This window comes from Antechinus flavipes, chromosome 2 (assembly GCF_016432865.1).
Source record: "Antechinus flavipes isolate AdamAnt ecotype Samford, QLD, Australia chromosome 2, AdamAnt_v2, whole genome shotgun sequence".
Lineage (NCBI taxonomy): Eukaryota > Metazoa > Chordata > Mammalia > Dasyuromorphia > Dasyuridae > Antechinus > Antechinus flavipes.
Window position 1 is genome coordinate 605282718 of NC_067399.1, and position 26876 is coordinate 605309593.

General features: G+C 33.3%; 1 long non-coding RNA gene across 1 annotated transcript in view; it reads left to right on the forward strand.

Moving 5' to 3' along the window:
* LOC127551671 (uncharacterized) overlaps positions 1-26876 on the forward strand; it is a 685686-nt gene that overhangs the window by 652631 nt on the left and 6179 nt on the right. The window lies entirely within an intron of this gene.

Here is a 26876-nt window from a genome sequence, read left to right on the forward strand (position 1 = left end):
TACTAAGTTCAAAAGAGATACTGGAGAATAAAAATCAAATCTGATGATTAATAAGAATTATATTAGGGTGTTAAGGTTTGCAAAAAACTTTATATCATTTCATTTGAGCCTCACAATGACCCTGAAAGTATATTTCATAGATGATAAAACCAAGGCTTAGAAAATTTAATTAAGCATCCTGCTCAGCATTACACAGCTGGAAAGTATCTAAGGTAGAAGGCAAATTGATTTTTTCCTGAGTTCCAAGTATGGCACTCAATCTATCACACTACCAATCTGTTAGGCCACAAAACATACATACATCATTGTCATACATACATACAGTGTCATACATAGCATACCTCTGCTAAATTGGGATGTTCAGTTGAAGATGGCCTGAGGTGATCTATTAAGTCTCTCGGACTATGTTTGCATCTGCTTGTTGTTGCAGTGAAGGATGCTCTATATTACCTTAAATCCATCAACTAGATGGTTGAATCTATTCTAGTGGAAACCTAATCAAAGCTAGCTGACTATATGATGATACTAGAAGTCTTGAATTCAATTCCTAACTGTTGCATTCTAGCTACGACTCATGCACAGATCACTTAAATATTTTAGTGCTCTAATAAACTCTAAGACAAAAAAATTGCTAATCCAACTTTCTGAAGTGAGTTTATATACTAAGAATTCCTTAAATCTGTAGAATCATAGGCCCATACCAAAACAGTGAAGAAAAAAAGCCCAACAGTTTTGTTCTGTGTGAAATAAGTGTAGTCTCATAAGCAATAGGACTCATAAGGAAGAGTTATTTTTTTTTCCACAATTGGAAATAAAGATTGAAGGACCATTGGGTATCCTCATCTGGACAGGTCTGTGGCTAACAGAAGATGGAAAAGAAAGTTGTAGTATCCCAGTTAACATAACTGATATGGAATTTGAATTACTGCCTTTCCTAGTCAGGAAGAAGCTTGGCTAGCTATTACCAGGCAAACCACGTCCCAGACTATCTGTTTGAATATAGTGTGATTGTGAGGAAGGAACTCTTCATCAGCTTCCAATGTCTATCCCTCAAACCTCTGGGCATCTTTAAACAACCTATGACATATTGATTAGCATGTGTTTAGACAGGTCTGACACCTAGTCTGTCCGGTGTATTCCATCTGGCTTCTCAATGATTCCTTCCTCTGAGCTACAGAATTCTTCCTTGGTACTCCTGCTCCTCCCCTGAGAACCTCCTACAGTTGTGTTTTCCTATAAAAGATGTGCTAATGATGAAGATCTTTGCTAAGTCCTTTCTAGAATTAAGCTGACTCTGAGGTATTTCCCTCTCTCTCTCCCCTTCATAGTGTCTTCTCTTTAATGGTATCTTTCCCCTTACTATAACTCTGGTAAGTCCACTAAACTCCTTGATGGATTTAACCTGCCAGTCAATGGAGTGCTCCCACCTCATGGTGTAATCCTTTAATGGATTCTTCCAAACTCCTTTGCTTGGTAGCCCTTGCTCTCCCAAATCGATTTTATATTTACTCTACCTCTTCTTCTAAATTAATGTCCCTTTTGGCAAAAAGAATGGCTAGTATGAAATTATTATATGTTTATTTTGAACTAGGAATTATGACCTTGACCTTATTATAATTTTGAACAGTTGGAGTGACTTACCTGAAAAGAATTTGTGTTTGCACTGGTATCATGTAAATTTGTCTGCCTGGATAATTCTTCCCTCTCAGCCACCTCGCTAAGTGTAATTGTTTACCCTTAAATTTTGTTTATTTGCTTCTAGACATTTATGATGGGTTTAGTTTCTAGGAAAAAAAAAACATTGTCATTGCATTGTAAATAAGAGTGCTATAAGTAGAACACACTATTGGGACAAAAGACAAAGATGAGCCCCTGAACAATTAGCCTTAGACTTAACTTTGAATCTATATTGAAGTTCGCTTTCTATCTCTGTTTCTCTGTCTCTCTTCCTTTGTCCTTGTCCTTGTCTCTCATTCTCTTTTCCTTTTCTCTATTTTTTCTACTTTGTCTTTATCTCTCTATCTCTGTCTACTATCTGTCTGTCTGTCTGGGTCTCTTTCTGCCTCTCTATCCACAAAGATGGACTTCATAAGAAGCTATTCACAGAATATGTTTTATGGTTTTTAAATATTGCCTTTTCTTTCTGACTTAAGACTGTTTTGAATGCTCATGATATGTTACGGTTGATATAAAATTTATACCTGATAAGTGCAAATGTTTCTTATGAATGAATGTTTGAAAAGCATTTAAGTACTTACTTTATATCAACCACAGTGCTAAGCTCTGGGATATAAATGCAAAATATAGAGATACTCTATCTTCAAAGAATTTGCATTTTAATCAGGCAGAAAATACATATGGGGTGATAGCCCTAGGGAGTCATAATAACAAAGACAGTGAATGGAACAATAAGGGAAAATTTGATTGATTATAATTTTCAGAGCAATAAGTATCCAGATGTCAAAAGGGAGGAAAATGGCCAGGATGCAGATGAAGGCACATATTCATGAGATGTTTAGAGCTGGTTTAGTTCCTCCCATACATGGCATTTAGTATCCTTAGGTTACATCTGCTTTTCCAACCTCCATCTCATATTCCCTCAACCCTCTACTCCTTTTTAGTCATTCACTCCTCCCCTATTTACAGGTAGTTTCTTCCTGGATCCCTTTAATTTATTTATGAAGTCAACTTCTATATATAAGTCAAATATCCATTTGGAGTTTCTTTTGTTGTAGGAAATGAAATGTTCATCTATCCCTAATTTTTGCAAAACAAGTTTTCAGTTTTTCCAGGAATTGTTCTCAAATAGTGAGCCCTTACTCTAATAGTTGGAGTATTTTGATTTATTTGTTTTGGTAAGTTGTGGATATAATTTGTTCTACTGATCAGTATCTTGTTTTTTATTATAGCTTTTTATTTACAAGATATATGCATAGGTAATTTTTCAGCATTGACAGTTTCAAAACCTTTTGTTCCAATTTTTCCCTTTCTTCCCCCCACCCTCTCCCTCAGATGGCAGGTAGACCAATACATGTTAAATATGTTAAAGTATGTGTTAAATACAATATATGTATACATGTCCATACAATTATTTTGCTGCACAAGAAGAATCAGACTTTGAAATAGTGTACAATTAACCTGTGAAGGAAATCAAAAATGCAGGTGGACAAAAATAGAGGGATTGGGGATTCTATGTAGTGGTTCATAGTCATTTCCCAGAGTTCTTTAGCTGGGTGTAGCTGGTTCAATTCATTACTGCTCTATTGGGACTAATTTGGTTCATCTCATTGTTGAAGAGGGCCATATCCATCATAATTGCACTGATCAGTATCTTAACTTTTAAATCAGTACCAAGTCATTCTGATGTTTATTGCTCTAGAGCATAGTTTCAGATCTGATCATATTAGAAACCATTCCTCTTCACTTTCTCCCCATTATTTCTCTTTAATTTTTTTATCTTAATTCCTCTAAATGAATTTTGGTATTATTATAATTAGTATTATGGCATTGAATATACTGATTAATTTAGGCACTATTATCATTTTAGTTGCTTTGGATTAACCATGAACAATTAATATTTTTCCAATTATTTGGGTTTGCCATTGCTAACTGAAAAAAATGGTATGTTGTAATTGTATTTATATATCTCCTATATGTATCTCAAGTATTTTCAATTTTACATTTTCCTCCTACTGTGTCTCATTGGTAATATACAGATATGTTGATTATTCTCATAGGCTTAATTTTTTTTTCTCATGCAACTTTGCTGTAGTTATTTTTCTTAGCTGGCTCTAGGTTTTCCAAGTATATCATGTCATCTAGAAAATAATGATAATTAAGCTTCTACTTTGCTTGTGCTTATTCCTTTAATTTCTTTTTTTTTATCATATTATTATAGTTAACATTTGGAGAAAAATAGCAAATAATTATGAGAGTAAACCTGATATTAATGAAAGAGCTTTAGTTTCTACAATGACATATAATGCAATCTCTTGGTTTTAGATATATATACTACTCAGCATGTTAATGCATAGTCTATAACTTTATATTCTAGTGTTTTTTTTTAACAGAAATAAATGTTATATTTGTCAAGTTTCTTTCCCCATGTGCATATTTAATTGCAAGAATATTGTTCTTTTCATTGAGAGTCAATTATGTTTATAATTTTTCTAATATTGAACCAATGTTGCATGTTTAGTATAAATTAAAATAGCTAATACTGTATCACTTTTTGATATGTTTCTGTCCTTTCTTTAATTTTGTTTTTATATTTTGTTCAATGTTTTTTGTAGAAGTGTCCAATAAAGAAATTAGTCTATAGTTTCTCTTTATATTTTGACTCTGGCTTCAGAGTCAAGGGCATATTTGTATTATAAAAGTAATTTGACAGGATTCCTTTTCTTATTTTTTTAAGTCTGTATAATATTGGAATTGATTTTTCATTGATAGAATTTGCTTGTAAATCTATCTAATATGAATTTTTTTCTTCTGGCATTTCCTTTATAGCTTATATATTTTTTTATGAAAATTTATTTACATATTTTGCTTCTTCTTTGGTTAATCTTGAAATCTTATCTTTTTGTAAATAGTCATTAATTTAATTTAAATTGCTGATTTAATTGGCCTACAATTGTGCAAAATTATTTTCTAATAATTTTTGTTTGTTTGTTATAAAGTCTTCTCTTTTATTTTCTTGCTAGAAATATACCTTACTTCTTGTTAAGAAAATTAGCTAATGACCTATACATTTCTTTAAAAGTCAGCTTCTACTTTTTTATTAAATAAATGTTTTAAAAAATCCATTTTATTGTTTTTGATTTTCAGGATTTTTAGTTTGATATTTAAGTGGTGATATTTAATTTCTTACTATTCTAATGTGCTTTTTAGTTACATGAACAATTAATTAATTTTTCTTTCTCTCTTGTCAATGAAATTGTTTAAAAACATAAAATTTCCCATAAAACTGTTTGGCTGCTTTTCCTATTTTTTAAAACATTATCTCATTGCATATATGTGTGTATGCATATATAATTCTCCACTTTTTCTCTTTTATTTCCACTTTGTCTGAGAACTTTGTCTGATTTTCTTTTTAATTCGATAAAAACATAATATGCTCCAGCTCTCTCTTTTAACTCTTTGAGAATCTTTGTGTCTGAGATAGAGCAAAATGATGGAGTAAAGGCAGTTCTTGCCCAACATTTCCCCCAAACTGCTCCAAATACCTTTAAATAATGGCTTTAAATAATTTTAGAACATCAGAACACCCAAAAAACAGTAGAACATTTTCCAGACAAAGACAACTTAGAAGGTCAGCAGAAAAAGTCTGTGATACCAGTATGGAAGTCCAGTGTGCAATCCCTGTTCAGGCTGCACCAATACTGCCCTGGCACAGGCTCCATTCCTATGCCAAGCAAGCAGGAATAAGTATAGGAATCTAGACCTCTCAGCTCAGAGACACTAAAAACAACTTAGAAGGTCAGCAGAAAAGGGTCTATGAAACCAGGGTGAGAGCCCAGCATGCAATCTCAGTGCAGACCACTACCTAGCCCCAACCCCAGTCCTGGCCCCAACTCCAGCATCAGCTGTTGCACCCTCTCAGCCCTGAGACAAAAAGGATGACTTGGAAAGTCTGCAAAAAAAGGTTTTTCTCACTAGGGTGAGAGGGCTTTGGGAAGCCAACAAACCAAGAGTAGGCCTGGGTGACAGAGTCAGTGGACCTTACAGAGCCTCAGCTCACAGGAGGTCTCTTCATTAGCATTGACAAAGAACTCTCCTGCTTCAGCACTCTAGATTGTAAAGTTATAGTGAGGTAGGAACATTCCTAGAATTCTGAGGTCAGAAAAGAGTGCTAGTGGTCAGGTGCCTAGAAGGATCTTTGAAAACAGTTGCACAAAACTATTGAAGCATCCTCTACCCAGAAAACAATCCTATTTTAGCAAAGAGTTAAAAGATGAGTGGCAGACTAGTTCTCTGCTTGAAAATGAGCAGACAACAAAAAAGGTTCATCATCATAGGAAGTTACTATGGTGACAAAGATCAAAACATACACGCAGAAGATGATATTAAAGTCAAAGCTCCTCCATCCAAAGCCTCAAAGAAATAGAATTGGTCTCATTTTATAGAAGAACTCAAAAAATGATTTTGAAAATCACATGAGAAAGATAGAGGAAAAATTGAGAGTAGTGCAAAAGGAAATTAAAAAAAAGTTAATGAGGAGAATTCATTTAAAAGCAAAATTGACCAAATGAGAAAGCAGGTACAAAAATTTATTGAGGAAAATAATTCCTTAAAAATTAGAAATGAGCAAATGAAAGCTAATAACTTTATGAGAACTCAAAATACAATAAAGCAAAACTCAAAAAAATGGCAAAATAGAAAAAAGTGAAATATCTCATTGGAAAAATAACAGACCCGGAAAACAGATTCAGGAGAGTTCATTTAAAATTATTGTCCTAGGTATTGGCTAAGAAATAGACCAGTTGATCAGTGGAATAGGTTACATTCAAAGAACAAAACAGTCAATAACTTTAATAATCTACTGTTTGACAAATCCAAAGACCCCAGCTTTTGGGATAAGAACTCACTGTTTGACAAAAACTGCTGGTAAAATTGGAAATTAGTATGGCAGAAACTAGGCACTGACCCACACTTAATACCGTACACCAAGATAAGATCAAAATGGATTAAAAAAAAAAAGAATGAGATTATAAATAAATTAGAAGAACATAGGATCGTTTACCTCTCAGACCTGTGGAAGAGAAGGAATTTATGACCAAAGAAGAACTGGTCATTATTGATCACAAAATAGGAAAATTTGATTATATCAAATTGAAAAGTTTTTGTACAAACAAAACTAATGCAGACAAGATTAAAAGGGAAGAAATAAACTGGGAAAACATTTTCACAGTCAAAGGTTCTGATAAAGCCCTCATTTCCAAAATATATAGAGAATTGACTCTTAAGTTATAAGAAATCAAGCCATTCTCCAATTGATAAATGGTCAAAGGATATGAACAGACAATTCTCAGATGAAGAAATTGAAACTATTTCTAGCCATATGAAAAGATGTTCCAAGTCATTATTAATTAAATAAAAGCAAATTAAGACAACTCTGAGATACCACTACACACCTGTCAGATTGGCTAGAATGACAGGGAAAGATAATGCGGAATGTTGGAGGGTATGTGGGAATACGGGGACATCCAACCATTCTGGAGAGCAATTTGGAACTATATTCAAAAAGTTATCAAACTGTGCATACCCTTTGATCCAGCAGTGTTACTACTGGGCTTAGATCCCAAAGAGATTTTAAAGAAGGGAAAGGGACCTGTATGTGCAAGAATGTTTGTAGCAGCCCTCTTTGTAGTGGCCAGAAACTAGAAACTGAGTAGATGCCCATCAACTGAAAATGGCTGAATAAATTATGGTATATGAATATTATGGAATATTATTGTTCTGTAAGAAATGACCAGCAGGATGATTTCAGAAAGGCCTGGAGAGACTTACATGAACTGAGGCTGAGTGAAATGAGCAGGACCAGGAGATCATTATATACTTCAACAACAATACTACATGATGATCAATTCTGATGGACGTGACCCTCTTCAACAATGAGATGAACCAAATCATTTCCAATAGAGCAGTAATGAATGGAAACAGCTACACCCAGGGAAAGAACTCTGGGAGATGACTATGAACTACTACATAGAATTCCTAATCCCTCTATTTTTGTCCGCCTGCATTTTTTATTTCCTTCACAGGCTAATTGCACACTACTTCAAAGTCCAACTCTTTTTTATACAGCAAAATAAAACTATTTGGACATGCATACATATATTATATTTAACTTAAACTTTAACATATTTAACATGTGTTGGTCAACTTGCTATCTGGTGGAAGGGATGGGGGGAAGGAGATAAAAAGTTGGAACAAAAGCATTTGCAACTGTCAATGCTGAAAAATTACCTATGCATATATCTTGTAAATAAAAAGCTATAATAATTTAATTTAAAAAATTTTGGGGGAAGATAAAAACAGCATTTTCATTGGAGTGAGAAATCCTATGTTTAAGTAAGACTTACTTCATCTGTGGCTTTGGGCAAGTTGCTTTCTGAGTCTCAATCCCACCCCCACCCCCACTGTAAAATGGAGAATACTCCATTGAAGTCCTTATCCAATGCCTCATTGAAATATAAGTAATCCTGAGTTTTCAGAGACTATGCTACTAAGTCCTTCCAAGTTGATAATTGAATATTTGTCCATGAAAGCACTATGATTTAAGAACTAGCTTGGCTAAGATTGTAGAGATTCATTATCAGAAGGTAGTGATTTTTTAAAATTATTTTTGGTGGGGGAAGGCTTAATAACTGTTAAATAAACATTTATCTCTATATGGATTTTAATACAAAACAATGGAGTGATTATTTGCATGAGTGAAATCATAGATCTTTTAAAGTTTTGAAGTAAAATAGAGGCCATATTACTTGCCTTATCATCTTTTCTGGGTTATTGTGAGGAAATTACTTTTGAAATTAGAAGGAACTTTATAAATGAATTAAAATTATCCATAATTTTCATGACTTTTTATATTTATAACTAAAAGCTTGAGACAAATATGAAAGAATTTCATATATTCTTGAGCATTTCAGGATGAGATATTTTTATATCCTCACACTATCCATTCTCACATCTAGGACAATACAACGAAGAAAAAGTCTCCAAAGGTAAAGTTACCATCCAGATGCTAGTGGATTAGATGTTTAATGTCTATTTGGAGCACCTTTTCCTACAGAGTAATATAAAAATTACATTGTTTGGCATCTGTCCTTGTTTATTGAATTTCCCCAAACCCCAAATGGAGACATAGCATAGAAGATCACTCTGGTCTCATTAGGTGTCTCCTCATAATTGCTGGTTTGAAAGCAAGCTAAAGACAGTCACCCTCATAGACATAAAACCCAAAGAGAAAGAGAACAAGAAAAAATGAGTAGGAGTAGGATAATTGCATGCTTGTGACTCTGACAGTAAGAAAAAGAAAACAGAAGAGCAGATGGTGTCTAAGTTAAAGAAAATTTTAAATGAAACTAAACTCAGACAATTTGTAATCAAAGGAAACTATGCTTATGTTTTGGCCTAACCACTAGTTAGGCATTCTATTTTCAAGAAGATGCAAATAGCAATTTTACCTGAAAATTGGATCTCAACATTTCTATCCCTCCTCTTTTATCTCTTTAGCCAATATTAAGCTAATTCTGAGCCAGCATTCCAAAGAAGCTTGTTGTCTTTTTTCAGCTTTCTTGAGCACCAGAAATCAGCAGAGATCTTCTAGATCTTTCCTTTCTACCATTTTTTGCTCCTTTGGCTAACAATGATATATTATATATATGTTTTATTAATTGCTTTCCTCAAAAGATGCCAAGTAGAAAAGCAGGTATTGTCCCCATTTTACAGATATGGAAATAGACACTAAGAGAAATCAAATAAATGGGCTAGGATCACAGCGCTCACAAATGTTGGAGGTGGATCTTAGACCCAGATTTTCAGCTGAAATTTAAAACAATAAAAACACTAACAGCAGCAACAAGAAATGTGTTTTGAAAATTGTACAGATACTTTTAAGGTTTATGAAACACTTTAAAAAATAATCCTGTAATGTAGAACTGATATCAGTTTCCCTATATTAAAGCTCAGAAAATGGAGGCAAAGTGAAATCAAGTGACTAGTCCACTATCATGCAGTTACTATGTATTATAGCTGGAACTTAGATCTTCTTAACTCTACATTGATACTGCTCCAAAGTTTCTTTCTTGATTCTCCAGAAATAATACTAAGCCATCAAATGAAAGACATCATTTATACAGTTAGTCAAAAATCTGGGTGTCCAAGCACAACTTTAAAAATATTCTACTTTTTGGTCAACCACACCCAGAAAGCCTTTGCTACTTAGCCTGCAGGGTTCAGGATAGACTTATCTTGTAAATCTTCAAGAATCTTAGGAGATGTTTGGGTGGTAATTCTGCCTAAAACCTTCCTCCAGAATAGTTACTATTCTGAGGGGGAAAAGCAGGCTAGAGCATGAAAAAAAAAAGATTAAAAATAAACTAGATCCTTTTCCTCCAGAAACAGTCCTCACAAATCCTCAAGCTTTATTTAGAATTGTTCATAGAATCTCACAAAATTAGACTGTTAAAGTCAAAAGGGACCTACCTTTGAAGTCATTTGTCTCAAATCACTTATTGTACAAATGGTGAAATCTGAACCATAAGAAATTGGATGACTTACTGAAGTCCACATAGCTAGTCAGGGGCACAATGGAACTGCAAGTAGGTCATCTGACACTTTGCTTCTTAGAGACCTATTGAAAGCATGGTGTTCCTCCTAACATGTAGGACACCCAACTAGCTCCATGTACATTTTTCATGGAAAAGCTATCTAGTCTTTTACAATAAACACTATAATAAGGAAACTCTCTTTAGAAGGAAAAATATGTGGAAAGGGCTGTTGGAATCTTTACAAACTGCTAACTCATTAGAGTTGATAGAGACAATAATTATCTAATTTAGCATGGTTCAGTATTATTGATCTCATCTTACAAAATGATGTTTTGGGCCAGAACCTGAAATAAAGTAATAAGTAGAACTAATTGATACAATGTTTGTGTTCATACCTTTACTCATTGGAGGTCACACTTTTGGGAGATTTCAGGGTTTAGTATGAGATATCCAAATTCACACCTCCCTTGAAGCTCTCAGGGCCAGAGAACACGCTGGGATATATCCCACAATCCCACTCTCTCAGATATAAAAAGCAGACAGAGGCCCAGTGAAGAGAGTTCAGCTGAATTAGATTGGAGAGGAGCACGCTGGGACAGACACAGAGCACTCTGGGAGATTGAGAGCCAGAAACCCTCTCTCAGAGGCAAGAGAGATTCATTCCATTTTCCAACTGGCTGGCTGGAGGCTGAAGGCTAAACCTTTGGATTTGGAGACATTTGGAGGGAGCTCTTGGAACCAAACAGAGAGATAGGCCTCAACTAATCGGGTTATTTTGGAAGGAGAAAATAAAAGTTTGAACTTTTATCACCTGGCTGCATTTGGGTGATTATTACTTTTAGACTGAAACTAAGGCTGCCTCCAGAAAACCTCCCCAAGAAACCTGCTTTCTCCCAGAGAGAACCATCATATTATATTTTAAAAGAAGAAAATCACCACAAGGGGCTACATAGTTTAAAAAGATTTCAATATAACCACATTTCTGTACGCCAAAATAAAATCTATGACAGTCCATTGGAATATAAAATGTTTAGCAATCAACAAATATTTGCTTCTGAAGCACATATTATGTGTATTGGATGACTGCAGGTATTGTAAATAAAGGCTATAAAGAAATATAGTTTGATCTCTATTCTTATGGAGCTCAAACTCTTGTTGGAGGGAATCGCAGAAACAGAATTTTAGAACTAGAAAGAAACATAATTCAAACTACTTATAAAGGGAGAAACTGAGAACAGTTAAGTTCTCAGAGAAATTAAGTGACTCACCTAATGTTGCAACACCAGGTAGTAGAACTCTCATTCAAACCAAGGTCTTTTGACTTCAAATTCAATTCTTTTTTCTAATTCAAGTGGAAAGGAGAGATTAGTATAACACATACCCATACATATATTACATTTATTTCTCTCTATGTGTGGATACATATATGTATATATATATATATAATATTTATTTATATATGATAAGCAATAAATAGCAATATCTTTTAAATGCCACTGTAGTTTAAGGAATCAATCAATCCATTATAATTAGCTTGTCCTTCCAAAGATGTTCAGATATAGTCTTCAAAATGCTATATAGACATATCTTGGCCACCATCTTGGCTGTGGAAGTGACAGAGTAGTATAGTATTGGACACTGATGCAATATAGCATTGCAGAGAAAACACAGATCAAGCACTTGTGGAAAAAGAAATATTTGACCTGAGTTTTGAATAATGAACAGAATTTGTAGAATCAGTTTAGAAGAAAAGGAATGAGGACATTTTAGGTGGAGGGTTCATAATGGACTAAAGGATGGAAATAGGAAAGCATGAGAACTTGGTAGATCATTACAAAATTAAATTGGATTGGAATAATTTGGTTTTTAATAGAAATGTTGAAGAAGTAGGTAAGAGTCATTAGGTGAAGTCTTCAGATTCTGGGTCTGATGAAATCCCTAGAGAATCTGAGGGGAGTATAATTTTTATTCCCAATAGTATGAGAATCATCATCTCATTTACTACCTGGTTGCTCACCTCTGGATCTGCTTTCTCCATGACTTGGATCCTGCTCATTGATTCCTATTCCTATTTTCCATTTTGAAACTTTGTTTGCATAATAACTCAGGTTCTCCTACTTGGCTCCTTGATTCATATTTATCTGCTGAGACTCCTAGATGCCTTGTTCCTCTGTTCAGTTGAATCTCCCAGGTTCATGACTAATTTCATTTATAGCTTATGGCTTTCATTTCCATATGATTTTCCTGACAAGATTAATAAACATAGAAGCACTGTGACATTCTGCAGGATTAGTACTACCTCCTGAGTCAGAATTTTTTCTTCTGTACCTCTTAAATTCTTAGAAACACTTGTGTTTGTTATAGTTGTTCAGTTGTGTTTGACTTTTCATGATCATATTTGGGGTTTTCTTGGCAAAGATACTACAATGGTTTTCCATTATTTTCTCCAAATCATTTTACAGATAAGGAAATAGTGGCAAATAGGGTTAAGTTACTTGCACAGGTCACACAGTTAGTAAGTGTCTAAAGCCATATTTGAACTTGGGAAGATGAGTCTTCCCAATTCCAGGTCTAGTACTTTGTGCACTATGGTGTCATCCAGCTGCCCTCTAATCTTCTATACATTGATATATACCATGAAGATGCTTTTGAGCAGTATGTACTAGTTGATTAATTAAATAGTTCTTTCCATTCTTAATGTTGCCATTTCAACACCCAAAATGAAACTCATACATTCAGAATGAATGACTTGGTTTTGTATTATATTTCTATTTTAAAATGCAGGTGTACATGTTATTTATTGCCAGTTTTACCTCAATCCAGGAATATCCAATTATCCTATTAAAGCAATCATGTATCTAAGATAATGATTATGTTCAAGAGAAATCTAATTTCATTACACATCAGCAGCATGAAGGCAATTTATTTTCTCCTTTTAAAGATATCTAGTACAAAAATGAGTCATTTTTCCTTGGAGAAAGCATCTGAATTCTGGAACTGTCCAATAAATTCCAACCACATTTTTTCTACTCAGAAACACCAAGAAACTAACAAAGCTGTGACATTTGGTAAGGGAAGGTTCTGAGCAAAAAGGAGAATAGAGTAATGCATGTAATTTAAAATAGTATATTAGTACTCTCGTTTCAACATAATTGTAGATTGTAGATACATGAAATTATTTAAAACAAAATATTCATAGCATCTTAGAGTTGGGCAGTCATCTAATACTCTTTATTATATCACTGACACATAGTCCTTCAACCTCCATTTGATGGTCTACAGTGATGAAGAACTATTTCCTCTTGAGGCAGTCTATTTTAAATGGTTTTGTTATTAAGAATCTCTTCCTCATTGGAAATTGAGTGAATGCCCATTAGCTGGAGAATTGATGAATGAGTTATGGCATATAAATATAATGGAATATTATTTTTCTATTAGAAATGAAGCAAACTGATTTCAGAGAAGTCTGGAGAGACTTGCATAAATTGATGCTAAGTGAAGTGAATGGAACTAAGAGAATATTGTACATAGTAACAACAAAATTATGGGATGATGCAACTATATTGGATGTTGCTCTTTTCAAAAATGAGGTAATTCAAGGAAATTCCAAAAACTTGTACTGGAAAGAGCCAGCCACATGTAGAGAGGGAACTATGGAAACTGAATGTGGATTAAAGTACAACATTTTCACTTTTTTTTTTTTTTTTGTTTGTTTGTTTCTTGGCTTGGTTTTTTCCTCCTGTTTTTTTTTTTTTTCTTTAACCTTTTGATCTGCTTTTTTGCATGTGTACAGTCTGATGAATATGGAAATATGTTTAGAAGTATTGCATATGTTTAACCTCTATTGGATTGAAAGCTATATATGGGAGGGATTTGGGAAAAAGAAGGAAGAAAAATTTGAAACACAAGATTTTGCAAAGGTAAATTTTTGGAAAAAATAAAAAAAATATTAAAATAAAAATTATATATGGGGTAAATTTTTCTTCCTCACATTTCATCTAAATTAGCCTCTATATCCTTTGCACCAATTGCTCCTTGTTCTATCCCATGTCATTAAGCAGGAAAAGTCAAGTCTTCAGAACCCTGTCAATAACTGTCCTACCTAAATCTTCTTTTCTTTCAACCAATCTTCTAATTGTATGGCCATCGTGATTCCTGCCATCAAATCTTCCTTAAGATAGCCTTCAAAGTAGCCGGTCACTATACTGTGACAATTTCCACTGCACTAAAGTTTTCTGTAATTATTAACATCTATACAATTGATTTTCAAAAACATCTGAGGATTTCACAATTTGAAACTGGAATCCAGACTAAGTCATATATGTATATAAACATATTATATATATATATATATTACTAAGTCTAGATTGATATATATGTGTCAACTATTTTATACATATATATACATTTACATGTGCATATATACACATAAGTATAATACATAATATATATATATATATGTATATATATATATATATATGTGTGTGTGTGTGTGTGTGTGTGTATACTCTCAGATGTTTATGGACATATATTTGTAGAGAGCCACAGATGGTGGGGGGACTCTTGGTGAGATATAAAACCCTTCAGCCCAGAGGGAATCTACTGACAATGCCTGGTTTGCCTCTCATCTCCCCTTGGGATATCTCACCCTTCCTGAGAAGACGGGGGGGTGCATGATCACCTGTGTTCTACTTATAGTAAATAGAGGTATTTGCATATTAATAGCAGGGTGCTTATAATTAGCAGTTGTACAGTGTGCTGTGTTGATGTCATGGTACTATAGTTAATACATGTTCAGTGTGCTGTAGTAATATAATTGTACTAAGGTATTTAGGGACTGAGAGGACTTGGAATAAATAGATTTCATCTGTGACCATCATCACTCCTCCACTCAGGAGTCTCAGGCTGGTCCCATGATTCTCCAGAGAGCTAGTCCAGAGAGTACATTTTGGCACCCCAGTATGGGAGCATAGTCTACTTTGGCACTGCAACTTGGGGGATCTAGAAAATAACACTACATGTATGCTAATAAATGCAGTAGACTTTTATACAATAGAAATTTTCCCTTATGCTATATGTAATTTTCTGTTTTAAAGGATAATCTGAAATGTATGATCTTTTCAAACATGATTGAGTTTCACAAATTATGATGGCTATCATATAGCCATATACATATGTATACACAACTACAATGACAGTTGTGATCAGAACATGAGGTTACACTTAACATGACATCTTTTTTTCACAATAAAATTCTAATTGGGACCCTCTCAGTTTTTAATTGGGCTTTTATTTCTTTTTTTTTAAATATTTGTGCATATGCACATAAAAGTTATAAGGAAATGCTCAGCAGGAGCTGTCATTGTTCCTTGACCCATCCCAGCTCATTCAGTTGCCAACTTTTATTTCCAATTCATAGTGTAGACCAGGCTCTTGTGCCCCCTTTCCTGCACCGGTTCTCTAAGAAGCAAGGGTCAGGCAAATGTTTTGATAATTAAATCTCTTTGATGGAATAGGTAATTAAAAACAAAGATGTTATAGGAGTAATAGGCAAAGAATACATCCCAAAAGAAACACATTTTGAGCCCTTGATAGATGAAATGTATACCAATGGTACAGTTCCCAAGAATGCTACGAGGCAATATTTTTGGCACATCTTTTCTAATGGGGAGCCTCACCACTCATCAACTGTGATCCCTACTGCACAGTGTTTGCTTGCAAAAACATGCAGTTTATTTATCAGAGCCAACTAGCACAAATTAGTTATTTTTAATTAGGAACAAGTACTTCATTGGTAGTGAGACAGAACTAAGTTGAGATGCATTTTACATGTATTTATGAACATATATTAAGCACATATCTTGTCCTTATTTGTTTCTCCCATTAATTAGAATGCAAAATATTTGTGAGAAGGGATTGTTTCATTCATTATGTTTACACTTCCACTACTTAGCACAATGCCTGGAAAATAGAAATAATAATGGCAAATAGTAATAAAACAGTAAATGCTTATTGATTATTTGATCCTAATATCCTTAAGAATACATAGAGAAGAACAGGGCTCAGAAGGTTATGGAGGCAGAAATGGAGGGCTAGAAAAGTTCAGCTACTTGCTAAAAGTCATACAAGTAGGAGGCAGCAGAACCAACAATTCAAAATCCAGAGCTTTGTTCATTCCAGTACTTATAAAACCAAGTGCTCGGCTGGGAATCAGAGCAGATGATGAAGAATTAGTCAGACTTCTTGAAGGAACTCAGATTTGATTTGGCTGTTAAAGGTTGGACAGGAATTCATCGGGTGAAAGGGAACAGGAAACAGCATTTGAGGCATGGAAACCTGTGCAAGCAAAACCATTAAGATGAGTGCTTGGTGCCACATTTGGGGGAGGGACAAAGAGCCAGACATTTCTCTTTCAGATCACACTCTCTAACCTTAGAAATTGTTCAGTCCTAAGTCCTTTTCTCTTCTCTCTCAATTACTCCTTCATGTGGGGATCTCATTTGCTCCCATGGATTTAATTACTATCTTTATGCTAAGGACTCTCCAATCTAGTTATCCTGAGTTAACCCTGAAAATGTGAGTAAGTCTTGTTCTAAGTTAGCAATTGGAAGGAGGAAGAAATGTTTGTTGTGTAGAAATGAATATGACTTACCTTAGATGTTGGATTTTTGAAAAAAGTTGTGCTGACTTTGGCTGCCGTCCAGTATAGCTCCAAAACAGTAAATTTTCCAACCTTAATAGAGTGGGCAGAAGCAACCATGAAAATGGACATGGAAGATGTTGACATGACTCTGTGAACAGGGGCAGATTTTGAAGAGAAGTTCACATACAATGTGAATGACCACTCCTGGGACTCTGGTGTTGATGAAGGGAACTACCATTCAGGTGGAGGCATCTTTACTTTACTTACTTACTTTACTTAGAGGGGGCACAAGGCATCTAAGTCTAAGTAATACATTTGAATGTATTCATTTAAATAAGCAATGAAAAGCAAAGACTTTATTGGCATTATTGGCATAATAAGCAAATAATACATCCCAAAAGAAACACATTTTGAGCCCTTGATAGGTGAAATTTATACCAATGATACAGTTCTCAAGAATGCTAACAGACAGTATTTGATAGCCAACAGCAGTGAAGAAGCCATGAATCCCATTAAAGGTAATAGAAATATAACTAATTACAAAACACTTCCATAAGGAATTTATGATCAAAGAAGAACTAGAGAATATTGTGAAAGGCAAAATGGGCAACTTTGAAAACATTAAATTATAAAGGTTTTGCACAAACAAAACCAACAGAAACAAGATAAAAGTGAAAGTACAAAGATCTTTGCAGTCAGTGTTTCTGATAAAGAACTAAAATATATAAAGAACTGCATCAAATTTATAAAAATACAAGTCATTTCCCAATTGACAAATGGTCAAAGGATAAGAATAGATTTTTCAGATAAAAAAAGCCATCTATAGTTATAAGAAAAAAAAATGTTCTAAATTACTATTGATTAGATAAATGCAAATTGGGACAAGTCTGATTTACCACCTCACATCTCTCAGATTGGCTAAGATAATAGTAAAGGATAATGATAAATGTTGGAGAAATGCGGAAAAGCTGCACACTAATGTATTAGTGATGGGATTGTGAAATGATTCAACCATTACAGAGAGCAATCTGGAAATATGTCCAAGGGGCTATGAAATTATGCGTACCCTTTGACCTAGCAGTGCCATTATTGGGTTTGTATCCCAAAGAAATCATAAAGAAGGGAAAAGGACCCACATGTGCAAAAATATTTGCAGCAGCTCTTTTTGTGGTAGCAAAGAATTGGAAAATGAATAGATGCCCAATAATTGGGGAATGGCATAAGAAGGTAATGGAATATTATTGTTGTATAAAAATCATGGACATGCTGCTTTTAGTAAGGCCTGGAAAGACTTATATGAACTGATTCTGAGCAAAACAAGCAGAACCAGAATACATGGTACACAGTATCAGCAAAAATATGCTATAATGGAATGTGAAAAACTTGGTTCTTCTCAATGGTTCAGTGATTTAAAGTAATGTCAATAAATTTTTGATATAAAATTCCATTTGCATGCAGAAAAAGAACTAAGGAGACTTAATGTAAATCAACATATGATGTGTTTATTTCTTTTTTTCTGTTTTTTCTTAATCTCTCCCATGGTTTTTTTCCCTTTGCTCTGATATTTCTCTCCCAAAATGATTCATAAACCAATGTGTATTAACAACAAATAAATTTGCTGGAACATTTTAAAAAATACTTTCATAACTACTGAAGATACAGAATAGAAAGATTTAATACAGAAAGAATTAATTTAATACAGATTCAAAGACTTCTGCTAACTCTCAAAAATGAGGGTCCACCTCAGAATGTACAGTGGAGAATAATCATCTAAATGTCAAACTAGCTCACCCACCTAGAAAAACACTATGGAGTCCACATTAGAGAAAAGTCTAAGGAATATCAGATTTATCACAAGTGATTCAGCAGGACCAGTTATTTTAAGAGCCAACTGTGACTCACTTTAGAGAGAAACTTTACCAAATAAACTGTGCCCAGTCAAGTTCATCCAGTTTGTTTGCCTGACACATTACAAGTAGTACTTACACATCTAAAAAAGATCACACAAGTGTATTCAATATCACAAGAACTACATCCATAATTGTGGTCTCAATGTTTACCTAAATGGTCACTGCCTTCTAAATCCAACTTTTGCCCTTACATAGAGGACATAACCTGAATCAATAAAGAAAAAGTTTGATATAAGTGACTATACAGACTGACTGGAAGAAACGGGGGATAATAATGATATAACCCCTGTGGAGGAGAAAAAGATCCTGGCTTTGCTCAGAAGAGAGGTGGAAGAAACTAACTTGAAAATACCTTTGCAAAGGAACATACGAATGGACTAATCTCCTCAGGGGTAACTTGTTTATTTCTTTTTTTCCTTTCTTTTTTTAGATTACACATGTACAATCATTTTTTAAAAAACATTTCCATATGAGTCATGTTGGGAGAAAAAATCACAACAAAAGGGAAATATATAAGAAAAAATATGAAAATAATATGCTTCCATCTGCATTCATTCTCCATAGTTCTAAAAGCAATAAATTAGAAAATGCTTACCATGATGAGAATAATCACATAATCTGAGTATAATTTTGGGGGGAATTGGAATTCTTTGTAGATGGTTTATGAACATCTGTCTAAATTTAGATAAAGTTAAGATTGGAAAAAGAAAAATAAGTTACTTCAGTCAATATGCCAATATATTAAAAATTTGAAAATGAGGTTTTATACTACTAATGGTAGATATATTAAATCACACTTGAGGTTATTTCCTTTGAACAACATTTTATAACTTGGAGGTACATGTGCAGATACCCAGCAATATTTTGGATAGTGACAATATGATAAAAGAATCCTGTACCTGTCTCTCTGTAAGTAGTGCAGAAAGTTTTTTCCTCCTATCTTATCCTCCTATTCCTTCCTACCCAGAAAAGTGACATGACAGAAAAACTCTGTCAATTTGATTTTTATACCAATAAGTGGATGTTGTTAGTTGGTTGGTTGAGTTTGTCTTGTTTTTGGTTTCTTTTTCTTTTTTTTCCCCCTAAAAGTAATATAAAATTCCAAACCACCTCCACCCTCTAAAGATCCATTACAAACTGCCATATAGTCTTGCCATCCAGTGTAGCAACCAAAAGTGTGAGGATAATAAAATGCCATGTTTAAAACCACTGTTAAAAGCACAAGTGGTTTTTTTGTGTTAATTTTTTGGGTTATAACTTGGATGTTTTGCGTGAATGATGCATATTTTAATTTGCAAATGTCAGAATCACACAAAACTGCTTTCCCAAAAGGAGTTTTGTTGTTGAAAGTCTTAGGCCACATTAAAAAAATAATAAGCAAACAAAAAACCCAAAATAAAAGAGGTATTTTCTCATTGTGTTTGGGTGGAAATAGGTGATGAACATTTATATTCCAGCACATCAAATTTGGTTTTTTTTTAAGATTTGAATTTTCCTCAGTATTTTAATTTGTACATTTTGTAGTTAATTTAATTCAAGAAGAAAAGGACATTGCAAAGTTATTCAACAACAATTACCTCATTGAGTGTGCCCAATAGTGTAGAGGATGCTAGTTTATCTATTTTTTTTTGCTACTTTTGAAAATAAACCAAATGTGCACAGAAAACTTAGAATGTAATGTTACTTTTTAAAAGTTTCCCTCTATCTCCTTAATATTTAAAAAATGTACTGAAGGACTGGGGCCAGAAAATAGGTGGAAGTTTAGGAAGAAAGTCATAAGTAGAGGATCAATTAAGTACATATTCTATTCTTCTTATGTTTAAGGAACTCTGGTGAATATATAGATAATGGAGAAAATACATGTTTTCAAGGAACTTGAAATCTACTTAGGGAGACAACATAATACACATAAAACATAACTACAAATTGGAATATATTCTGCAAATTTCATTCTAATGCAGCTCCAAAATTCAGGGAAGGGAGAGGACATCAACCATTCCTCCTACTCTACAGCAGTGCCAATGATGATATCTGAGTAATGGGTCAGATGAAGACAATTACATTTTTCCCTCTTTCCTTCAGGCTCATGGATGTATTATTTTTTTTCTCAATTTGCTAAGCCAACTCATGTTGGCATTCAAGATGTAGCAAAAATGGTACATATTTATACATTTTATTTATACTAATATATGTATATAAATATTTAGTCAAACCACGCAAGAGAACTTAATTTTCTTAAATGATGAAAATCATAACTTTTCAGTGCACTTTGTGTAACACTTGATGATCTCAAACTCAGAATGCTAATGTGTTGGGCATTTGAAAGAATCTCAATATGCATATGTGTATATTCTCTTTGTAGGCTTCTAAAATCCAAGAGAGAAGACCCCAGGACCTTGACAGAAAAGGAAAATAAAAACCCCATTCTACATATGGTAATACCCCAAAGACCATTTGATATCAGTAGAATAAATGATCTCTAAGTGTCAAGGACTGCCTAATAAAGCTTTATTTCATTTTGCAACATCTCAGTTATGTGCACACATCCAGCATCAGAATTGAATCACATTTTATGTCCATTACAACTCAGTGTACATTGCTTTTATGTCCTTATTACTTATAAGTCCCTGACTAGACCATTTTATGTTGCAAGATTTTATGATGGAAATAAAAGTGACTAAGAGTTGACAATTAAAAAACAAAATAGTGAAGTATTTTAAAAAGAAGCATTTGTTAAACAAATTTGGTTTTTTTGTTTTTGTATATATATGTGTGTGTGTGTGTGTATTGTGTGTATATATATATATATATATATATATACATAGGTATACAGTTGCATACACATACATATTCTGCCTCCAGGAATAGCAAGGCTGACAAATTTACACAGCAATGTGGTGAAGAAACAGTACTTAAATGTAAATAAACCAAAGTATTATTATTTGGATACTAGACACACTTTTCATTTTTTTTTGACTAAAGTTTTTTTGTTTCCAAAGATAAGCATAGATTATTTTCAACATTTACCCTTGCAAAACCTTGTGTTCCAAATTTTCCCTTCCCTTACCCCTCCCCAAGATAGCAAGTAATACAATGTGTTAAGATGTGCAAGTCTTTTACACATATTTTCACTATTATCTTGCTGCAGAAGAAAATCAGATCAAAAAGGGAAAAAAATGAGAAAGAAAACAAAAAGCAAGTAAACAACAATAAAAAATGAAATACTATGTTATGATCCACACTCAACCCTCACTGTCCTCTCTCTGGGTACGATGGCTCTCTCCATCACAAGACCATGGAACTGGCCTGAATCACCTCACTGTTGAAAGGAGGCACTAGATATATTCTTATTCTCAACCCCTTTCCCTCTCTGCTTCTTTAGCTTTTAGGAATTTTGTGTTCAAGGTTTCAAAGATTTATATACATCAGATTTTAAAAATTTGAATTTTCATAGTTCCCCTGACTCTTTACATGTGATTGTAACAAACAATCAAAAGTGGTTCTGCTTTTAGAAATAACTTTAGAAGAATTGCACATTTAATTTATATCAGATTGCTTGCTCTCTTGGAGAGTGAGGAGGGAGAAGGAGAAGGAGAAAATTTTTTAGTATTCTCTCCACCAATTAGGACACTCTCATGCAAAATACCCTGGGGTTGGCTAGAAATCCAAGTGACACTATGAATTATTATTTTTTTCAGCTCAATGGCTTAGTTGGGAAAAAAAAATCTTTGTCTAGAAAAGCAGATTTAGACTCTAATCTCAACTCTTTCACTTGTCAGCTTTGTGGCTTTGGATTGTTCATAACCATTTTTGAGGCTTAGCTTTCTCATCAATAAAATAAGGATAATAATTACCATATTGACACAATCTCCCAATTTAGGCTACAAGGATCTTATGAAATTATACACTTGAAAATACTTTGAAAATCATATGAATTCCCATTAATATTTATGAATTTTGTTATGACCATATTTCCTTTCTCTTACCTTCAAAAATCATACAAAGGAAGGTACCTAACTCAATTAAGCAAAACTATGGAGTTGCAAAAATGACCTTCAAAATACTAACAGTACTTGATCAAATAATGATGAAATTCATTTGGAAAAATTAAATACCTAATTATCAAGGGGAAAAAAAGTAAGGATGATATAAGAATAGTTATATTATCAATTGGCAATCATCAAAATGATCTGTTGTTAATTTTAAAAAATAGAGATTGATAAATGGAATAGACTAAACTAACTGAATATAAATTTTCTGGATCAAGAAATATGGGGAACCACCTAAGAACTGCTATAATCAAATTGTACCTTGTGAGGTCTTTCCTTCTGGACCCAATTCTTTCTATATCTCTCAGGGACACTGGCAGGGTTTTTATTTTTCAGTTCTCACCAACTGAAGTTGAAATCATGATTTCTGCTAGGTTCTGTGACCTGCTCTCTATTTGTCTATCTCCCAGAATAACACCTGTTTTCAAACTTGCTGCTTGATAAACAATCTCAGTTCTTGCTTGTTTATAACCTGCTACAGCAAGGAGACCAGTGTTAGATTTTTTTCTCTTCTTGTTTTTCTTGAAAAGATATTCTATTATATTAAATGACTGAGAAGGGGGGGTCAATAATAATAATAATAGTTATCATTGATGTAGTACATTAAGACCAGTAGAGACTTTTGTCTTTAGTATAATCCCAGGAAGTAACAGCTATTATTATACCTGTTGTATGGATGAGGAAATTGAGGATGAGGGAAAGTAAATTATTTGCCCAGGATCACATGTACTAAGCATCTCTTGATTTTAGAGCTCTCTATATATTATACCACCTCAGGAAAAAATCGGGGTGTTGTAAAAAAAAGATGTCAATAAAGTTGTTTTTAAAATGCTTTTTGAATTTAATTTATTCCCCTGTATATATACTATATTTTCTTCCTTGTAGGTCTTTGTTCTCTGTCTTTACTATGCTTATCACTACCATACTTTAGCATTTTCTCCAACAACTAAAATTCCACTCTAAATTTCAGACACAATCAGAAAGCATTTATTAAGCCATTTCAAATATGGGAATCATCCACATTAAGACTTTTTAATAGAAGTTGATTAGGTCATAAAGATAGTATAGAGGGAAAAGAGACAAGATCCAGTGTAGAGCCTTGGGTTATAGCCATGACTTCTAACTATGGTGCAATGGGGATGAATACCCAGCGAAGAGGATTGAAAGAAGCTATGAGATACATAAGGGAAAAATCTGGGTGTACCCCCACCCTACCCAGGCTGCACACTTTTCTCTTCTCCCTAATCCTTTTTAGTTTCCTTTTTATGTGTTGTCTTCCTTCATTAGAATATAAACTTTTGAAGGCAGAAACTATCTTTTACTTGTATTTGTATTTCTGGTGTTTAATACAGTGCTTAGTACATACTAAGCACTTAATAAATTCTAATTGACAATGATTCTAAAAATCCCTTTACTTAATTTGTCCATCTCTACCAGTTATCATCTTATATATTTCCTTTCCTTCCCCATGAATACCTTCAGAAAGCCATCCATATATATTTAGTGTCTCTACTTAATTTTGAATGACTCTTATAAATCCTTGGCAATATAATTTTTGACATCATCAGTGAGAAACTGTTTCCTCCTAAATACCCAATAATCTTAATGACCATAACAGCTTTTTCTCAAGCTTCAGTCATCATACTCGTTTCAATTCTCACTGTAAATAACCATTTCATTTTAGATAATCTCTCTTCTTTATGTTTTCACAACACTACTATCTCCAGGTTCCTAAAATTATCTCTGAAAACAATTGCACAAAAGCTTGGATAGTGTGCTCTCTACCCTGGGCACAGAACCCTAGTTTAACAGAGTTAAAACTCAAGAAATGGGATTGGAAAAATGAAAAAAAAAAAGAAAAATATTCTTATTATAAAATTTTGTTATAGCACCAAGGAAGATCAAAACATACTCAGAAGAAGACAACAAAGTTAAATCTCCAATATCCAAAGACTCCAAGAAAGCATTTGAATTTGTCTCACACCTTAAAAGATCTCAAAAAGATTTTGAAAATCAAGTTAGAAAGATAGAATAAAAATTAGGAAGTGAAATAAGAGTGATGCAAGAATATCATAAAGAAAAGAGTCAAGAGATGGGTTGACTCAAAATCTTTTTTTGGGAGGGGATGGACACTCAATGAAATAGAAGACATTGAAGTATTTCTGATGAAAAGAATAGAGCTGAAGAGAAAATTTGACTTTCAAATATAGGATTCAGGGAAAACATAAAAAAGATAAACAGAAAAGGGAAATCATAAGGGACTTAATGAGGCTAAACTATTAACATTTCTATATGGGAAGATAATACTTTTAACTCCTAAAATTTTTCTCATTATTAGAATAGTTAGAATAAGTGTATATAGACAGAAAGCACAGGTGTGAGTTGAATATGAAGGGATGATGTCTAAAAAACAAAATTAAGGAGTGAGAAAAAGGAAGACACTGAGATAAATGGAAAGGGCAAAATAGAAAGTGATAAATTATCTCATATTAAAGAGGTAAGATAGAGAATATAGAGGAAGTGAAAGGAGGAGAGAATAAAATTTACTTTAATCAGAATTGACATAAAGAAGGAATAACATTTATAGTTAATTGAGAAATTTCTTACCCTAAAGGAAAGTTAGAGGGTAAAGGGATAAGAGAAGGAAGTAGTATGAGAGTTTAAAAAAGGCAGATTGGAAAGTTAGGTGTGATAGATCTTTGGGGAGAATTAAATAAAGACAGAAAGGAGTACACTTTCTTCTCAGCAGTTCATGGAATCTATACAAAAACTGACCATATATTAGAATATAAAGACCTCAAAATCAAATGCAGAAAGGCAGAAATAGTAAATGCAGTTTTTTTTTTCATATCACGGTGTAATAAAAATTACATTCAATAAAAGGCCATGGGAAAATAGATCAAAAATAATTGGAAAATAAATAATTTTATTCTAAAGAATGAATGGATAAAACAGCAAATCATAGACACAATAAATGATTTCATTCAAGAGAATGACAATAATGACACAACATAGCAAAATCTGTGGGACGCAAAGTGGTAGTAAGATGAAATTTTATATCACTAGATGTGGATTTGCATAAAATAGAGAAAAAGAAGAACAGTGAATTGGATTTGCATAAAATAGAGAAAGAGAAGATCAGTGAGTTAGGCTTTCAATTAAAAAAGTAGGAAAAAGAACAAATTAAAAACTCCCAATCAAATACCAAACTTGAAGTTCTAAAAATAAAAGGAGAGATTGATTAAATTGAAAGTTAAAAAAAAACCTATTGAATTAATAAATAAAACTAAATGTTGGTTTTGTGGGAAAAAAACCCAACAAAATAGTTAAACCTTTAGTTAATTTGATTTGAAAAAGGAAAGAGGAAAATCAAATTGTTAGTTTCAAAAATGAAAAGGGAGAACATTCCACCACTCAAGAAGAAATTAGAGCAATAATTAGGAATTATTTTGCCCAACTTTATGTCAATAAATTTGATAATCTAAGGGAAATAGAGGAATATCTACAAAATGTAGCTTGCCCAGATTAACAGAAGAGGAAATAAAGTACTTAAATAGCCCCATTTCAGAAAAAGAAATAGAAAAAGATATGAATCAACTCCCTAAGAAAAAATCTGCAGGGCTACTTGGATTTACATAAGAATTCTACCAAATATGTCAAGAACAATTAATTCTAATACTATACAAACTATTTGAAAAAATAGGGAAAGAAGGAGTCTTACCAAATTTCTTTTATGACACAGATATGGTACTAATACCCAAATCAGGTAGGTTGAAAACAGAGAAAGAAAATTATGGATCAATTTCTCTAATGAATATTGATGCAAAAATCTTAAATAAAATATTAGCAAGGAGTTTACAGAGAGTTATTCCCAGGATAATACATTATGACCAATTAGAATGTATACCAGGAATGCAGGGCTGCTTCAATATTAGAAAAACTATTACCATAATTGACTATATCTATAACCAAACTAACAAAATTATATGATTATCTTAATAGA